The following is a 16,478-nucleotide window of genomic DNA, read 5'->3' as shown; positions in this document are numbered from 1 at the left end:
AGACGTGATCCTCTAGAATTGAGGAGAGAAGTGATTTTCTTTTTCTAAGGTCTAAAATGACACAAACTTTTTTGTGGAATTCAATCTTAAGGTTGAGGCCCAAGGCAATCTAATGAACTCTCCTTATATATGACTCAAGGTGATTGCATGGACCACAAGTTAAGAGTATAGTTTAAAAAGATATTTTTTTGAAAAATCCATTTTTAAAATATCTTGCAATAGAAAAACGATCTCTAAAAACGGGCCATGAGGGTGATTGAAAACAGTGAGATCTACAACTTTCGTGTTGGACATTTTTTCATCCAAAAAATGCACAAAGAGATATCTCGAAATTAGTGCTGCAGAGTGGAACAACCACATCTTGCATGAAGATCAACTCAACTATCTCTCCAAGAAGAGAAGCTCTTGAAAGCCTATAAAAGAGGGGGCTCTCCTTGGGTGTAAGGGAGAGGTGAAGAAAGCATCACTTTGCATGTATCCAAGAGGAGAAGAGAAGGTGCAAGTGCTGCAGAAGCTCTCCTGAAATCAAGTGCTGCGGAAGCTCTACTGAAATCAAGTGCTGCAGAAGTTTTGCTAAAATCAAGCTCCAAGAGGAGAGCCCTACACATGTTGTGTAGGAGAGAAGGAGACTCAAGAAGGATCGAAAGGTGCCAACTTCCAAGTTGTGCAAGTGTTAGCCGATTGTATACCGTGCAAGGAACCGTGATCTTGTTCCCAAGATCTACAAGTAAGAAATAGCTTATGTGTAACATAGGAGCTTTCTCCTTGTCAATAATATAACTCCACAAGGGGGGGGGGACTGGCCCATCTTCCAACCCCTAGTGTGTTGTCAATCTCTCTCTCTATCTCTCTCTACATCTTTCTTTTCTCTCATATGTTCTCTTTTTGTGCTAGTATAATATTTACCATATATCTTTTAAGTATATAAGAAAGTCGAGCATGTATCTCAGATTCTATAACACCCATGGAGGTGTGAAAAAGTGTATGACAAAAGTAAAGATGGTAAGTAAAACTTCCCAAGGATTCCAAATGTAAGAGCCACCCAAAAAAACCTACCTATTCTAACATGCAAACCTAGTGCTATCCTTCAATCATTTTGTGAGAGAGTTCATCTAAACCTCTCTTTCATCACAACATGTAATTACCTTAAGCTCCCGATAAAGCTATTGCAACTTATAATCCATGGACACACCCCAACCATAGTTTGGATGGGGAAATTAAGGAGTGTATTTGGAAGCATGCATTATGAAGCACACACTTCTATTATACTACTACTCTTGGAGTGCTCTCTCTCTCTCTCTCTCTCTCTCACTCACACACACACACACAGAATACATGAATGTGTTACATCCTTGGAGGACCAAAACAAAAAAGTCAAAAAATTGAAAATGGAAGACATTCCCAAAGCAGGAGGAAGAAGGAGGAGAAAGGTGTACTCAGAAAAATTTGAAGACACGAAGTGCAAGAAAAAGTCTCAAATGTAAAAGGAAGCACATAATAATAAGTGCACCATAAGATGCTAGCAAGAAAAGTGTGGGCACATTGCAATTCATTTTATAAAAGAGTGCTAGGCTCTATCCCGTGCAAGTTGTAAAGAATGAGAGGTGCAAGTCAAGGCCTATGCTAATAGGAAGGAGAAGAAAAGAGAGTAGAGGAATGGAAAAAAGATGGACCAAAAATGGGATGGCCACCCAAGGAAGGGATAAGGGCATGTATAAAAGTCAAGAAATGAATGAAGAAGCTCATTCTTGTGTGTGGCCAAACTTATTTTTTTCTTGCTTCTTACTCTTGCTTCCTTTTTGTGCATGAGAGAGGGAGAGAGTGTGTATGAGAGAGTGAGGGACCGTGGAGAAGCTTTTCTTCTCCTCTTTTCATTATCTTCTTTTCTTCCCCCTTCTTGCACACATGGCTATGGAGGTTGAAGCTTGGAGCTTGGAGATGGATCTTGTTGAGGGCACATATTGAATCATGGAGCTTTTGACAAATTTGTGGGAGGAGGTACTTGATTGGATTCAAAGGTAAGATTACTACATTGGTGTGTGGAGGAGTGCGTACGACTATGTGAGAGATAGCCATAGCTCTTGGCTTGAATTTCTTGAAGCAAACAATAAGCGGTTCATGGGTCTTGGTGGTTTGCTCATGAGAGCGATAACATTTTGGTTCCATTGCCAAGACCGCATATTCAAGCTTGCGTGCTTGTGGAATCCAAATGGAATGATGAAGTAAGAGTTCATCTCCGAAACGACACTTGGGTTTAGGTAGGAAGCAAGGGAGTCAGAGGCCATTCGATCTCTCTTATGGATTAGTTTAGGTTTAGGAAGCTTCCTTTCCATTGGTTAGAGTAGGAGAAGTATTTTGATAAGATTTGAGACATTAAGGTTTGGAAAATTAGGAAAAAGAAGGAAAAGATAACTGTTTGTAAAATCGGAAAATAAGAAAATAGGGGAAGAAAAGAAAAATATTTTTCATGTCTAAGAAGGAAAACAGAGTGTGAGGGGGGAAAAGTGAACACTAGAGGTGGAAAAGGGAAAGAGAGAGCTCATTTCACTCTATGAGATTGAGAGAGAGCTATTGAGAGATAGATAGGGAGTGACATGTCTACATGCAACATCACCTATAATCTTCACCATTGATACATTCAAGCCTTCCAGGTATGCTCTGAGTCCTTATTGTTGATTATTGCATTGGTCTAGAACATTGGGTGCATTGGATAGTGATTATTAAGTAATTAAAGTGCATATTTGTGCCATTTGGTGTGTTTTTGTATGCCATTCGAATGACGACCACCAAAGGCCTCGAATAGTCTTGACTAGGCTCAGACGTTCGAGCCACTTAAGTTGACATATTCATATGTTTGACTCAGATGATGAGAGTCTGACCACTTAGATGACTCGGACCAAATTTAGGCCTTAGATGGCTGAATCTTAGGTCTCGGATGACCACTCAGACGCTCGGAGGGGCACCTCTTGTTTGAGTCTGAGTCTAGGACTCAAAAATCCATTTTCATTTAGGAGTCCACTCAAATGGCCAAATCTTGGATTCAGAAAGCTGAGTCAGGGACTCGAACAAGTTATCCAAAACCCTATTTTTGACTATTTTTGGCCACTTGAGACCTGCTAGGGTCTTACCACGGGTAGAGAGAGAGAGAGGGAGAGAGTAAAGGTGGTGGGTGGTGACGATGGTGGTAGTGGTTGAGGTAGCAGTGGTGGTGGTGGTGGAAGTGGAAGTGGAGGTGGGTACATCTAAGGGTGGAATAAGTGAACTATGTAGAACAAGAATAGAGGGGCTACAAAAAAAAACTCGCTCAAAAAGCTTGATTCTTGTCTTCCCCATAGGTTTGAGACAATTTACTTCAAAGCTTCAAGCCTATGGATGTTCCTACTAATGCCTCTTTGGTACGTGAATCATTGATGGATATCATGATGATGTCTTGAGGTGCTTTTGGCTTGACTTTGACCTTGCATTTTCCCTATTTAGCAATCATTTTCATTACTACATATAGTTATGGATAGCCAACTTTGATAGGGATATGCCTATCACATATTGATGTCATTCAGCTATGCTACATGGTTATTTGATGTTGAGATCATTGGAGGATGCTTTTCCGATGTCTTAAGATGTTTTTTGAGCTGATCTTGAGCTCCATTTTGGATTGTATAGAGCAATCATTGCTAGTTATTGGAGGCTATAATACCTGTAGGATAGCCTTAGAGTTTTGGAGCCTTACTGATGCTTTATGCCGACATATTGATGTTGGATCATTGGGGATTGTTATTTTGATGTCTTGGAATGCGTCTGGACCTAATTTGAGCTTGAAATAGCTCAGTTTTCATTATTATTTGAGTGTTGTAGTAACATGGCATTACACCATTTTATCAGCGACCATGTATGCCTCCTGCTCTCGGATGTTATTTGGGCACTCTATTGGATGGATATTCGTAGTTGAGCTTGAGCTTACTTTCACTAAGATCATGGACACTTCATGTATATGCTCTCTTGATATGTATTGGATGTAGTTACCCTACCGTGGGCTGATTTGATCACTTACTTTTTGGACCTAGCACTTATGTCCATTAGTGTATCGTAAGTGATATTTATATTCTTCTAGCTTATGTATTGAGTTTTTCTCTCAGTGGATTACACATTTGGTAATTCTTTTATTTTATCCTAAGATCTACTATGTGCATGATGTCTATGATTATTGCATATTTGGCTATTGACACACTATAGTTGTGACAACTTTCAATGCCGGTTGTTCTTGGTCTTTCTTTCTTGGTTGCTCACATTTGGTTGTTGGCATATTTCTAAAGTTCATTATGGCAGTGTGTCATTTTAGTTTTATGTATTCTATCTGAGGGGAATCACTTGGATTTTACCATTACTTGATTATAGTTTGTAGGTAGCTCACCATTTTGGTAGTTTATCTTACTTAGCCCTTGATTTGGCTATGATTTTGGGGTTGTTTGTAGTCATTTACGATAGCATGTTTATGCTGTATCATGCCTTGATTTCTTGCATTATGGCTAGTAAGTTAAATGATAATGATATCTTTAACATTAATAAGTTGGATGGTGCAAGTTATGTTATATCTTTTGGTGATTCCTCATGGAAGCTTCCCCATGGGAATCTTGTCCAAGCATGAGGTGCCAAGTTTGACACTCTTTATCCCTTACTTGTACATGGGTCTATCGAGCCACATGTATTGTTATGGCATCGTTGCCTTGGGCACATTTCATTAAATAAAATGAAAATGCTTATCCATTTGTAGTATCTTCTACCCCTTTACTATAAGTGTTTTGATTCTTGTGATCATTGTCTTTATGGAAGACAGACCCATAGTTCACATAATGAGCCTTTGCCTCTTGTTCATTTTGATGTTTATGGACCTATACCTTGCAAGTCATTAGGTGATACAAAGTATTTTGTTATTTTCATTGGTGATTATTCAAAAATACAATTTTAGTGAATTTGGGGATCTTTCAAGTCTCATTTTTCATTATTTAGAATATTAGGACTCCAAAAGACAAATTGAAGTTTACCAAAGCTACCATATGATAGATAATTGGAAACCTTATGAAAAATAGAATCTATTGAACTATTGAGCAATACATTTAGAGAAATGGTGTGAGAGTTATAGCAAAGAGAAAGTTTTGACCATGAGTCCTAAACTTGTGGAGAATTCTAAATTCGCTAATAGTGTGTTCAGATGAGATTTGGGTAAACACTATAGTAAAGAAGTCAAAAGTCTTGTCTACATTTCAATGTTGGCTTGCTCTTGTTGAGAACCAGTCTAGGTATAGGCTAAAATTCCTATGATTTGAGAATGGGGGTGAGTATGTATTTACAACCTTTGAGCAGTTTTGCGATGAGAGGGGCATTAAGCATCAACTGACTACCCTGTACACCCCACCCCAAATTGCATGGATAAGTACATGAATAGGACAATTCAAGAGAAAATTCGTAGTATGGTTAGCCAGGTAGCCTTACCATTGTATTTTGGGGTTGAGGCAGTTGCTATTGTTGTACATTTGATTAATCGATTGCCATGCACTACTCTTAACTATCAGGTTATTGAGGAGGTATGGTTTAGAAAACCTCCATCATATGCTCATTTTTTTGTCTTTGGTTGTGAGGCTTTCTGCCAATGTTCCCAAGAACAAGTGCAATAAGCTTGATGCTAAGTCCATAAAATGCATATTTCTTAGTTATGGGGATGTATGTGAGATGGGCTATTGCCTATGGCATTCACAGGCCCCCAGAAGGTCATTCACAACCATTATGTTGTTTTCCATGAAGAGAAAATTCATAAGTAGCGTGAGCAAGTTGTTGAGATACACAATGTGATATTTCAGTCAGGAGGAGCCTCCTATTACTATATAGCTAACTAGACAACATGTAGCAGCTGATACCTAGTGGCCCAAGTCCTTAATGTTAGACACGATGTACAAGTCCCACAACTCATTTTGCAGCAATGGTCTATTAAAGATAGATGTCAGCCCGATGAGTTTGCATCCTCTATGGATTATGTTATTGTGACAAATACTTGTGAGCCTCTTACCTATGATGAGACCATGCATAGAGATGATAATTACTCTTGGGAGAAGGCCATGTAATCAGAGTATGACTCACTATAGAAAAATCATATGTAGGATTTAATTCCTTTACCTAGTGGAAAGCATAATTTTCCATGCCTATATGGCTAGATTGGTTGCTAAGGTTTTTAAGTAGGAGCATAGTGTTGACCTCATGTTGACTTTGATGAAGTCTTTTCTCTTGTAGACAAGATGACTACCCTGTGCTTAGTTTTAGCCTTGGTTGCATGGTTGGACACCTTGGAAACATTTCTCATAATCATACTTAGCCCTTGCAACATAAATGCAATGCTAAAGTTGATGAAGACAATGTTGAAGAATGTTAAGAAACCTTACGACCATAGGTAGTTGAACATTTCTCCTTCTCAGTGCTTCCACTAGCTCTAAAGATCAAGTTCATCTTCTCCATTTGCATAAACAATAATATTTGTTCTTCCATTTACAAGATACTTGATTGAGTCAAACTGGAATTTCCTTCATGATTCTTCCCTCGCATTCTTCATAAACTTCAATATGGTGTTCTCATCCTTGAAAATTCTCTTTATATGAACCTGTTTTTCCATGCAATGTATGCTAGCAAGAATATGCTTTGAAATAGAACTTCGTGCCCAATCATTCATAATTTGAGAAAATATGCAATGTCGGATCCATGATATGCAACCAATTATTTGATACTCACATGAAAATTATAGATGCATTGAAAAACTGTGCCTAGCTGATCTACATGTGTTGGTGCGTCATGTAAAATGCAAATACGGTTCCTTGATTAAATTATGATACTTAACCTCATGTCTCAACACTCATCAAGAAAATGTCGTACTCCGCTCCTCCCACCCAAATTATCACTGTCACTCAAGAAATGATGGTCCTCAAGATGTTGACTAAGAAACAACCCATCTCACAACTGACGGCGTCCTTCATGACCCTTAAACTCATCCAACCACCTTCCCCACTCAACTAGATGCTCCTAACTTAGTGATGAACATCCCAACTCTTGTGCGTGCAAGAAATGTGCATGCTCAATGATAGGTGCTCTCTCAAGTGCACGCGCATCTAATATTTTCTACATATAGCTGTAGTAGGCCTCATGTAGTGTAAGTGTTCAACGATAGTGCAAAATATGCATAAACCCAACCCATGGCATGGAAGTATTTGAAAAGATTAAGAAACGACCCCCTAGTGCAGTGTATCAAACAAGTGCAATGTGAAGTGCTCATGAACCCATAGTCCCCGTGATGTGCAAGAGTCTTGACAAGTAAACAAACTTGTTCCACAATGTTCGGTGGCTATCAACAAGCTCCAGCTCCAACCTGTCCAAAAAATTCCAAACTCGACCAAGGCTATCAACTTTCCACACTCAAAAAATCCAAACAACATGACAAAAACAAATCCTACACTAGACAAACACTAAAAATCCAATTACAAAAAACCAAACAATCTGTCACACAAACAACTAAGCTAGTTGAAATCAAACCTAGCTATAGTTTGACTAGGGGTTTTTAGTTTTCAGAAAAATGCTTGACAAGTTGGAAAAGCAACATAGTAATTATGTAAGTATTTGAGTTGAAAATTTGGACACTTGACTATTTCTGGCTTAGCCTCTTTAGTAACTAATACATTATGTAGTGGTGAGACTTTATATCATTTAGACCTAACATTTAGAATGTGGGAAACACACAAAGAAGTTGCATAATAATTATCTAAGTGTTTGAGTTGAAAGGATGGCCATCTAAGCTAATTCCATTGACTCCAACTAAAAAGGTCATCTAGATATCGAACAACAAGACCTTCAATCAAAGAGATTGTTGGTAGCTATACAAGAAAGATGAGGTGTAAGGCCTTTTGACGATATCAAGGAGGCCACCAAGAAGTGAAGCATCCATGAAAGCGAAGCCCTAGTAGAACCATGGGGTTAAGCCCTTGTGAAATGTGTTAACCAATAGTAATAGTGAGTGCTTAGTACTTCTTCACAATGAACTTGTAATAAGATCTCCAAGTTGCATCCTTCAACCACATATTTAGGAATTTTGGAATTTTCATAAAGTTTGGGATTTTCAAATGTTATTAATATTTGGATACATGGTCAAATCTTATCCCCTTGAAGAAGAAAATTTTCCTAGATTCAATATAAGCAATCTCCCCAAGTTCCACTCTGAAATATGGGGTTAAGATTTAGCTAGTTGGTCAAATCTTTACTCATTTGAAAATGGAACTTGGGAGATTCCCAAACTCTCTAATATGGTATTCTTCAATCATCTTTGTCATTTTTCATGAATCTTTGTTTTCTTTAATACTTGCTTTCTTATGTCGTGTGCTTATCAACGATCACACTAAAAAACTAGACCACATGCTCAATCACTCATGCAATTAAAGATGTGCAATTTGAGGATCAATGCCATGCAATTCAAACACTTGATACTACACATGAAAAGATGGATGCTCTTGATGGAATAGTACATAGCCTACGCTACATTGTGTAGTGCTGGTGCTCGATGCGAGACACAAAGTTCCTTGAATAAAATTTAAGTTCTTTATGCTCAAATCCTCACTGTTGAAGAAGAAAAGGGAACAATCTCCACTTTGCCCTCCCAAAACTTCCATCATTCTCATGAAAAAAAAAGTTTATTCACTACAAGGAATTGGGCAATTAGCGACGCCGGATATCGGCGTCGTTATTGGCGTCAAATAGCGACACCGTAGGAAAAAAAATGCGGTCGAAACCCGAGCGCCGTTTTCATTTCTTTTGCTTCGACTTTTGAGAGCGAGAGCGAGGGAGAGAGCGAAGGCTTTGTGAGAGAAGAAGAGAAAGAAGACTTGCTGCCGCCGCCACCGCCCTCTCTCTTTCTTTTGCTTGTTGAAGGTTTAAATCGTTCTCTTTTGCTTGTTTAGGAGAGGAAATGAAAGAGAAGGAGAGGGAGAGGGAAAGAGAGGGAGAGAAAGAGAGGGAGAGGGAGAGGGAGAGAAAGAGAAAGAGAGGGAGAGTGCATTCTCTCTCTCTCTCTCCCTTTTGCTTGTTTAATGTTTAAATTACTTTCTTTTTTGCTTGTTTAGGAGAGGAAATGAGAGAGTAAGAGAGAAAGAGAGGGAGAGGGAGAGAAAAAGAAAGAGAAAGAGAAAGAGAAATAGAGGGAGAGGGAGAGGGAGGGGGAGGAAATGAGAGAGGGAGAGAAAGAGAAAGAGAGGGAGAAGGAGGGAGAGTGCATTCTCTCTCTCCCTCTCCCTTTTGCTTGTTTAATGTTTAAATCACTTTATTTTTTGCTTGTTTAGGAGAGGAAATGAGAGAGAAAGAGAGCGAGAGGGAGAGGGAGGGGAAGGAAATGAGAGAGGGATAGAAAGAGAAAGAGAGGGAGAGTGCATTGTATCTCTCCCTCTTCCTTTTGCTTGGAGGATGTTTAAATCACTTTATTTTTTGCTTGTTTAGGAAATGAGAGAGAAAGAGAGATGGAGAGGGAGAGGGAGAAAAAGAGAAAGAGAGGGAGAGGGAGAGGGAGGGGAAGGAAATGAGAGAGGGAGAGAAAGAGAACGAGAGGGAGAGGGAGAGGGTGAGAGAGAGTGTGTGCATTCTCTCTCTCACGACGGGTTTGGTTGTTTGTTGTTTGAATCACTTTCTTTTTTGCTTGTTTAGGAGAGAGGGAGAGGGAGGGGAAGGAAATGAGAGAGTAAGAGAGAGGGAGAGGGAGAGGGAGAGGGAGAGAAAGAGAAATAGAGGGAGAGGGAGAGGGAGGGGGAGGAAATGAGAGAGGGAGAGAAAGAGAAAGAGAAGGAGAAGGAGGGAGAGTGCATTCTCTCTCTCCCTCTCCCTTTTGCTTGTTTAATGTTTAAATCACTTTATTTTTTGCTTGTTTAGGAGAGGAAATGAGAGAGAAAGAGAGCGAGAGGGAGAGGGAGGGGAAGGAAATGAGAGAGGGATAGAAAGAGAAAGAGAGGGAGAGTGCATTGTATCTCTCCCTCTCCCTTTTTCTTGGAGGATGTTTAAATCACTTTATTTTTTGCTTGTTTAGGAAATGAGAGAGAAAGAGAAATAGAGAGGGAGAGGGAGAAAAAGAGAAAGAGAGAGAGAGAGGGAGAAAAAGAGAAAGAGAGAAAGAGAGGGAGAGGGAGAGAGAGGGAGAGAAAGAGAGGGAGAGGGAGGGGAAGGAAATTTAAGATAATAGACTTATTGATAATGGTATGCAATGTGCTTTGCCATGGGCCACGTACATTGGTAACTCTTTAAGATGGCTTAAAAATGGTCAATTCCTTCATGAAGTCCGAGTAGGGGATCTAATTGTGATATGCATAATTCATTGTTTTTGTATTAACTTTATAGGCATGCCAAATTAGAAATAATGCCAACTAGTCAACGGAAGGACTAAAAGAAAATGATACCCTAGCTAATGGTCATTAAGGTACTTCATCAAAATGAACCCAAAAGATATAGAATAAGAAACCCTTAAATTGAGTATAGGATAATTTCTCTCAGGTCTTATGACTATGAGTAGAATTGATTGAAATAAATTTTATTACTATAGTTATAAAATTTCATAGATGGCGCGCATTAATTTTAAAATGGATTACTTATACTCAAAGCCGAGATATAACAAATAATTATCTACCGGGACAAACAAATCCTTGAGCATGATACAAGGCCGAGATATAACATCGGAAAATCTCTCAACTACTATATACAATGCAAGATTTATGGTCAACTTGCAACTTGACGTATATCTCCATAAAGCTATCCATTTAAGCCTCGTTTGCTGTAATGTAGATAAGATGGAAAACGAAGAAGGTCTTATTGTTCAAGACCGCGAGACGTATCTTAATCAGCGTGTCCCATGTCCTTGCTCTCAATGCAAGTTGGCAATTAGACGAAAACGCCGATTGTCTATAGAACACGTACGACGATTTGGCGAGTTTCAATCTGAGATCATTGATTAGGCGATTGCGGATTTTCAGCAAACGGTAATTTGAAGTTAGCATTTTTCATGCATTGTACTCTCAAGCTAATTGAAGACCATACACAATAAGATTGGGTCTTGTTGGCAAATTTTCTATCCACGGGGGTGATGTCTCGACCCAAGGGGGAGTCCACCCTTTGCGGCCAATTAGAAGAGTTCGTGGATGTGTGATGGATGGATTGCAGGAGCCAATCGACCACTCGTAAGGCCCATCTATACCGTCAATGCCAGAGGAGACAGACAACCTTCCCGACCTGCCTACAATCTTGGAGCCTGAGATGGAGGCAATGATCGATGCATTGATTCCCATGGATGTTGAGACATTTGACCCGCTTAGAGAGGAAGCATCCATACCATTATATGATGGGTGCCGAGTATCTCGGTTGAAGACATTGCTTGCACTCTTAAGTGTGCAACCAAAATATGGTTGGAGCGATATGAGTGTGACTGAGTTATTCAGGTACCTTGCACACAGGCTTCATTGATTTTTTTTTGTGGAATATTGCTGCAAACATTTGTGTTTTTTCAAGGTGTTTTATGATTTTTTTCAGGTTATTGAAATATCATATATTGCCACTTGCAAATACCATGCCTGAGTCTCGTGATGATGCACGACATGTTTTACGGAAGCTTGGCATGGACTACAATAACATCCATGCATGTATCAATGACTGCATATTGTTTCGAGATGAATACGAGACTATGGAGACATGTCCAAAGTGTGGTGCTCACAGGTATCGACAGGACTTGCAAGGGCAAACTATCCCTCAAAAAGTTCTCAGACACTTTCCGCTCATCCCTCGCATAAACCACATGTTTCACATGTCTGCCATGGCAAGCTTGACAACGTGGCATGTGCAGAATAGGTCCACGGATGGAGTTCAATGAATATCAGTATATTCGCGCGCATGGAGCCACATTGACTCTACCTTCCCAGGCTTTGCGCGAGAGCCAAGGAATCTTCGGCTCAGTCTCGCCATGGATGGTGTGAACCCATTCGGTCTGTGCTTGACTTCTTACAGTGTGTGGCCTATAGTGCTTGTCAACTACAACATCCCTCCATGGCTTTCTACGAAGAAAGGACATCTCATCCTTAGCTTGCTCGTCTCGGGCCACTACAAAGTAAAAAATATGGACGTGTATCTTCGTCCATTAGTCGATGAGCTTAAGATTTTGTGGGAGGAGGGGGTCACGGTGCAAGATATGAGCAGGCGCGATGGTCGGCGGTCAGCCAACATTCGAGCCATTCTTATGTGGACGATGCATGACTTTCCGGGATTGGGAGAGTGCTCAGGTAAGCAGACCTTTGTTCTCGCTGGTAATATCTATATTTTATTTCATTCAATCAAGTATTCACTAGGTTATGGATCGCCTTACAGGTCTGGTTACCTCAGGTTATCATGCATGTCCATTGTGTGGGCCATAGTTAGACTCCCGAAGGTCACGAACCATGAAGAAGATGGTATATCAAGGACACGCCGCTTTCTTGCCGGAGGATCATGAACTCAGGGAAGGTTTTCTTGGACGACCTCCAGCACGTATGAACGCTGCAAGATGGTATGAGCTGAAAATGGACAACTCGGAATCACATCCAAATGGAATGCGACGGTTCTCAGTTTTCTATGAGTTGCCATATTGGACCCACTTACAGGTCAACCACTTGTTGGATCCCATGCATATTTTCAAAAATGTGGGCAGCTTGCTATGGGACCACATCATAGGAAAGAGAGACACTATAGGGTCACGAATGGATTTAAAGGAGGTAGGTAAGATGGAGGCGCTTTGGCTGTAGTCGAGTGCTGAAGGGGAAGTGTAGCTTCCTCGCACTCCTTGGGTTTTATCTACCAAAGAAGAGTGCATTGTGAAGCAAGTAATCAAGTCTATCCGCACTCCGACGGGTATGATGCATTCTCTCAGGTTCGCATTTTCTAAAGATGATCAAATATCTGGGCTAAAATCCCATGATTGGCATAAGATATATTAGGTTTGTGAACAGAATGGATTCTAATTAGCATGGACATTTTGAAATTTGAGAAGTGACCATTATTCTTAATGCTTTCTCATTTGTGGCAGTTTGTCCTACCGATCGCGATCGCGGGATGCCTTACTCCAGAAATTCGCGGGGCCATTTACAAGTTGTCGACTTTGGTGCAATGGATCTCACAGAAAGAGATTAAGACGTCCTCTATTGAATCCGCAAGGCGGGGAGCAGTTGAGACGGTCTGTCTCTTTGAGAAATACCTGCCCACTAGCATGCTCACGATACAAGTTCATCTTCTTGTGCATCTTGTGGACGAAGTGGAGATTGCTAGACCTGTCCATACGCGATGGATGTTCTTCTTGGAGCGATTCATGAAAACCTTGAAAGTGGTGTGCAGATCGGTCGCAGATAGCTCACGTGGTGAATCCCGGAAGGTCCCCAAGAACAAAGTACTCTACTTTTTAGCACAAAAACCCATGTAAAAGCAAGCACGACAAGAGGCAAGAGACAAATTGGGTTCAATCTCCCCCCATGCCTTGTGTGAGCGCTTCACAAAGCATGTATTTTATGTATATTTCCAATCTTCATGCTCAATAATAGCCCAATTACAAAAATATGACAAGCTTTTAGCTTTTGAGTTTGCTTTCTACAAAAATAGTAAAATAAAGCTAATGGACGGTGCCCATAGTGTCTGGCACGCCCAATCTCAATGTCCAAATAGAAATAACATATCCAGGTGCATAAGCGCATACAAAATAATAATAAATAATCGATGTCTCAATAGACATAACAAAATATAGGCGTGGCGCCTATCAAAATCTAATCCAAGAGTCGAAAACCCGCTAGACTCCAATGCTTTCCTCCGCCACTGCTGCTATCTCTACACATCAACTGAAGCATTCACAATCGTTAGTAAAATAATACAATTAAACTGACAAAAGTGAATACCTAGCAGTCTTCAGCTACATAAATAAATCAACTGGTTAGAAATAAATCCTAACCTTAATTTATTACGAGTGCGCACTCTAAACTCATAAACGTTTATTAATTTAATATGCATTTTGCGGAATCACCCGCTATGGAATCACCCATGTACACACTAAATTAATGAAACGCCCGAAAAGGACAGGCGTCCCCATCAACTTCTCGCACAAAGAATCCTCTTTGTGTATGAGCCCCGGTCATCTAAGTTTACGAAATCCACCGTAAAACCTCACGGAATCCACCGTGGAATATGCCTCCTGGCATCAGAAAGGCTTTGTGCGACAACGAGCTCGTCCAGAAGGTAGCATGGCGGAAGGTTGGTTGGTGTCAGAGGCGTTAGTGCATATCTCACAATGGCTACCAACGGTGGAACCAGACAATGAAATGCTATGGACGCTGAAGGACGATGATAGGCTGACTGGAGATGTGGTGGTTGGAAATGGGGTAGAAAAAAGAATGGATGCCTCAATGGAAGAGAAGGTGAATCGCTTTTGTATGTTGCACCATGCCTCCATGGAGACGTGGCTCGCCAAGTACCAGATTGCAAGGCAAGATCGAGAGGAAGCGCGAGGTGAATTCCGACGTAGTACACGTCACCGACCGATTCGATATCCCGAAGGCATGGAGGAGATGCCACGGTTTATGTCAACACGATGGTTGCATGGAGCCTTGACCGCAGCATCCAGCGAAGGGACAGAGGTCTCAATGGAGGAGTGGGAGTTCTCGAGGGAATGTAGTCCAAAGGTAATGAGGGGTTTAGAATGTGTCGTATCTAAATTTACTTGCTACATCTAATTTGAGTGTTTCAATGTGCAGTATAAAATATATAGTGCAGCATGGTCACGCGATCGGCATTTTTGGGTGGAGCGTATTGGCAAAATGCGCTCCACAATGGACTGTGGTGTCATGGCAAGGTTTGAGCAAGAGAGCCCGCGACGAGCAACGGATCCGAACATGGTTGTGGATGAGATGGAGTATTTTGGGAACTTGCAAAGTATTATTACGGTGGATTACCATAGCTTCTCCATGATACTATTCGATGTGCAGTGGTTCAAAGTGGTACTTGGAGGAGCTGGAGCAACAGTTCGATGAGGTCCATCTGGATTTCTCGAAATAGATTTCGAAAAAAAATGGATGGATTTGCGCGACACCTTTGTGTTGCCGGCCCATTGTGAACAGGTGCAAATAGTCATTTGCTTGCTAATTGTAATACGACATGGTTTATGTCACAATGGTTTGAACTCGCTTTGTAAGTGCTTGTGAACAGGTAATCTTCCATCCAAACCCCCGACAACCTCGATGGTGGTATGTTATATCTTCAACTCCTTGAGGTGCGAGAGTATATGATCAAAGCGATGTTCCACGCATACATGAAGAAAATATGCAAATAGAGGGGTCGATATTACAAGGGGTGGAGGCCACCGCAAGCTTGGAGCCCGCATCTGCTAACAATGATGGAAATACAGAAGTCGTAGAATTTTTTGAGAACGAGGCAAACTCATTCTTTTGTGGTGACATGTCTATCGATCTTCCAGTGTATGCAGAGTTGTGTCAGTAGATTAACATGGGACCATAGAATACTTCATTCTTGGAGAATTGTATTACTCAATTCGTTGTTTAGATCTTCCATAAAGGTAGATAAGATATGCATTTTAAGAGAGATTTTTCAAAAATGATTTATATTAATGTGCTTTGTATAGTTTAAATTGATTATTCTAACATCATTTTTTATATGTGCAGGTATCGACATTTTCAGGATGAGTCGAGGGATGAGCGATGAGGAGTTTCAGGACATGATGGCACGCATGTCTCTAGATCAGCTCGCGATGTACCATGCCTGAGTCTCGTGATGATGCACGACATGTTTTATAGAAGCTTGGCATGGACTACAATAACATTCATGCATGTATCAACGACTGCATATTGTTTCGAGATGAATACGAGACTATGGAGACATGTCCAAAGTGTGGTACTCACAGGTATCGACAGGACTTGCAAGGGCAAACCATCCCTCAAAAAGTTCTCAGACACTTTTCCCTCATCCCTCGCATAAACCACATGTTTCACACGTCTGCCATGGCAAGCTTGACAATGTGGCATGTGCAGAATAGGTCCATGGATGGAGTTCAATGAATATCAGTAGATTCGCGCGCATGGAGCCACATTGACTCTACCTTCCCAGGCTTTGCGCGAGAGCCAAGGAATCTTCGGCTCAGTCTCGCCATGGATGGTGTGAACCCATTCGGTCTGTGCTCGACTTCTTACAGTGTGTGGCCTATAGTGCTTGTCAACTACAACATCCCTCCATGGCTTTCTACGAAGAAATGACATCTCATCCTTAGCTTGCTCGTCTCGGGCCACTACAAAGTAAAAAATATAGACGTGTATCTTCGTCCATTAGTCGATGAGCTTAAGATTTTGTGGGAGGAGGGGGTCACGGTGCAAGATATGAGCATGCGCGATGGTCGGCGGTCAGCCAAC

This window comes from Lygodium microphyllum, chromosome 2 (assembly GCF_053477565.2).
Source record: "Lygodium microphyllum isolate KBCC chromosome 2, Lygodium_microphyllum_v1.1.10, whole genome shotgun sequence".
NCBI lineage: Eukaryota > Viridiplantae > Streptophyta > Polypodiopsida > Schizaeales > Lygodiaceae > Lygodium > Lygodium microphyllum.
This window is presented reverse-complemented; position numbering follows the sequence as displayed.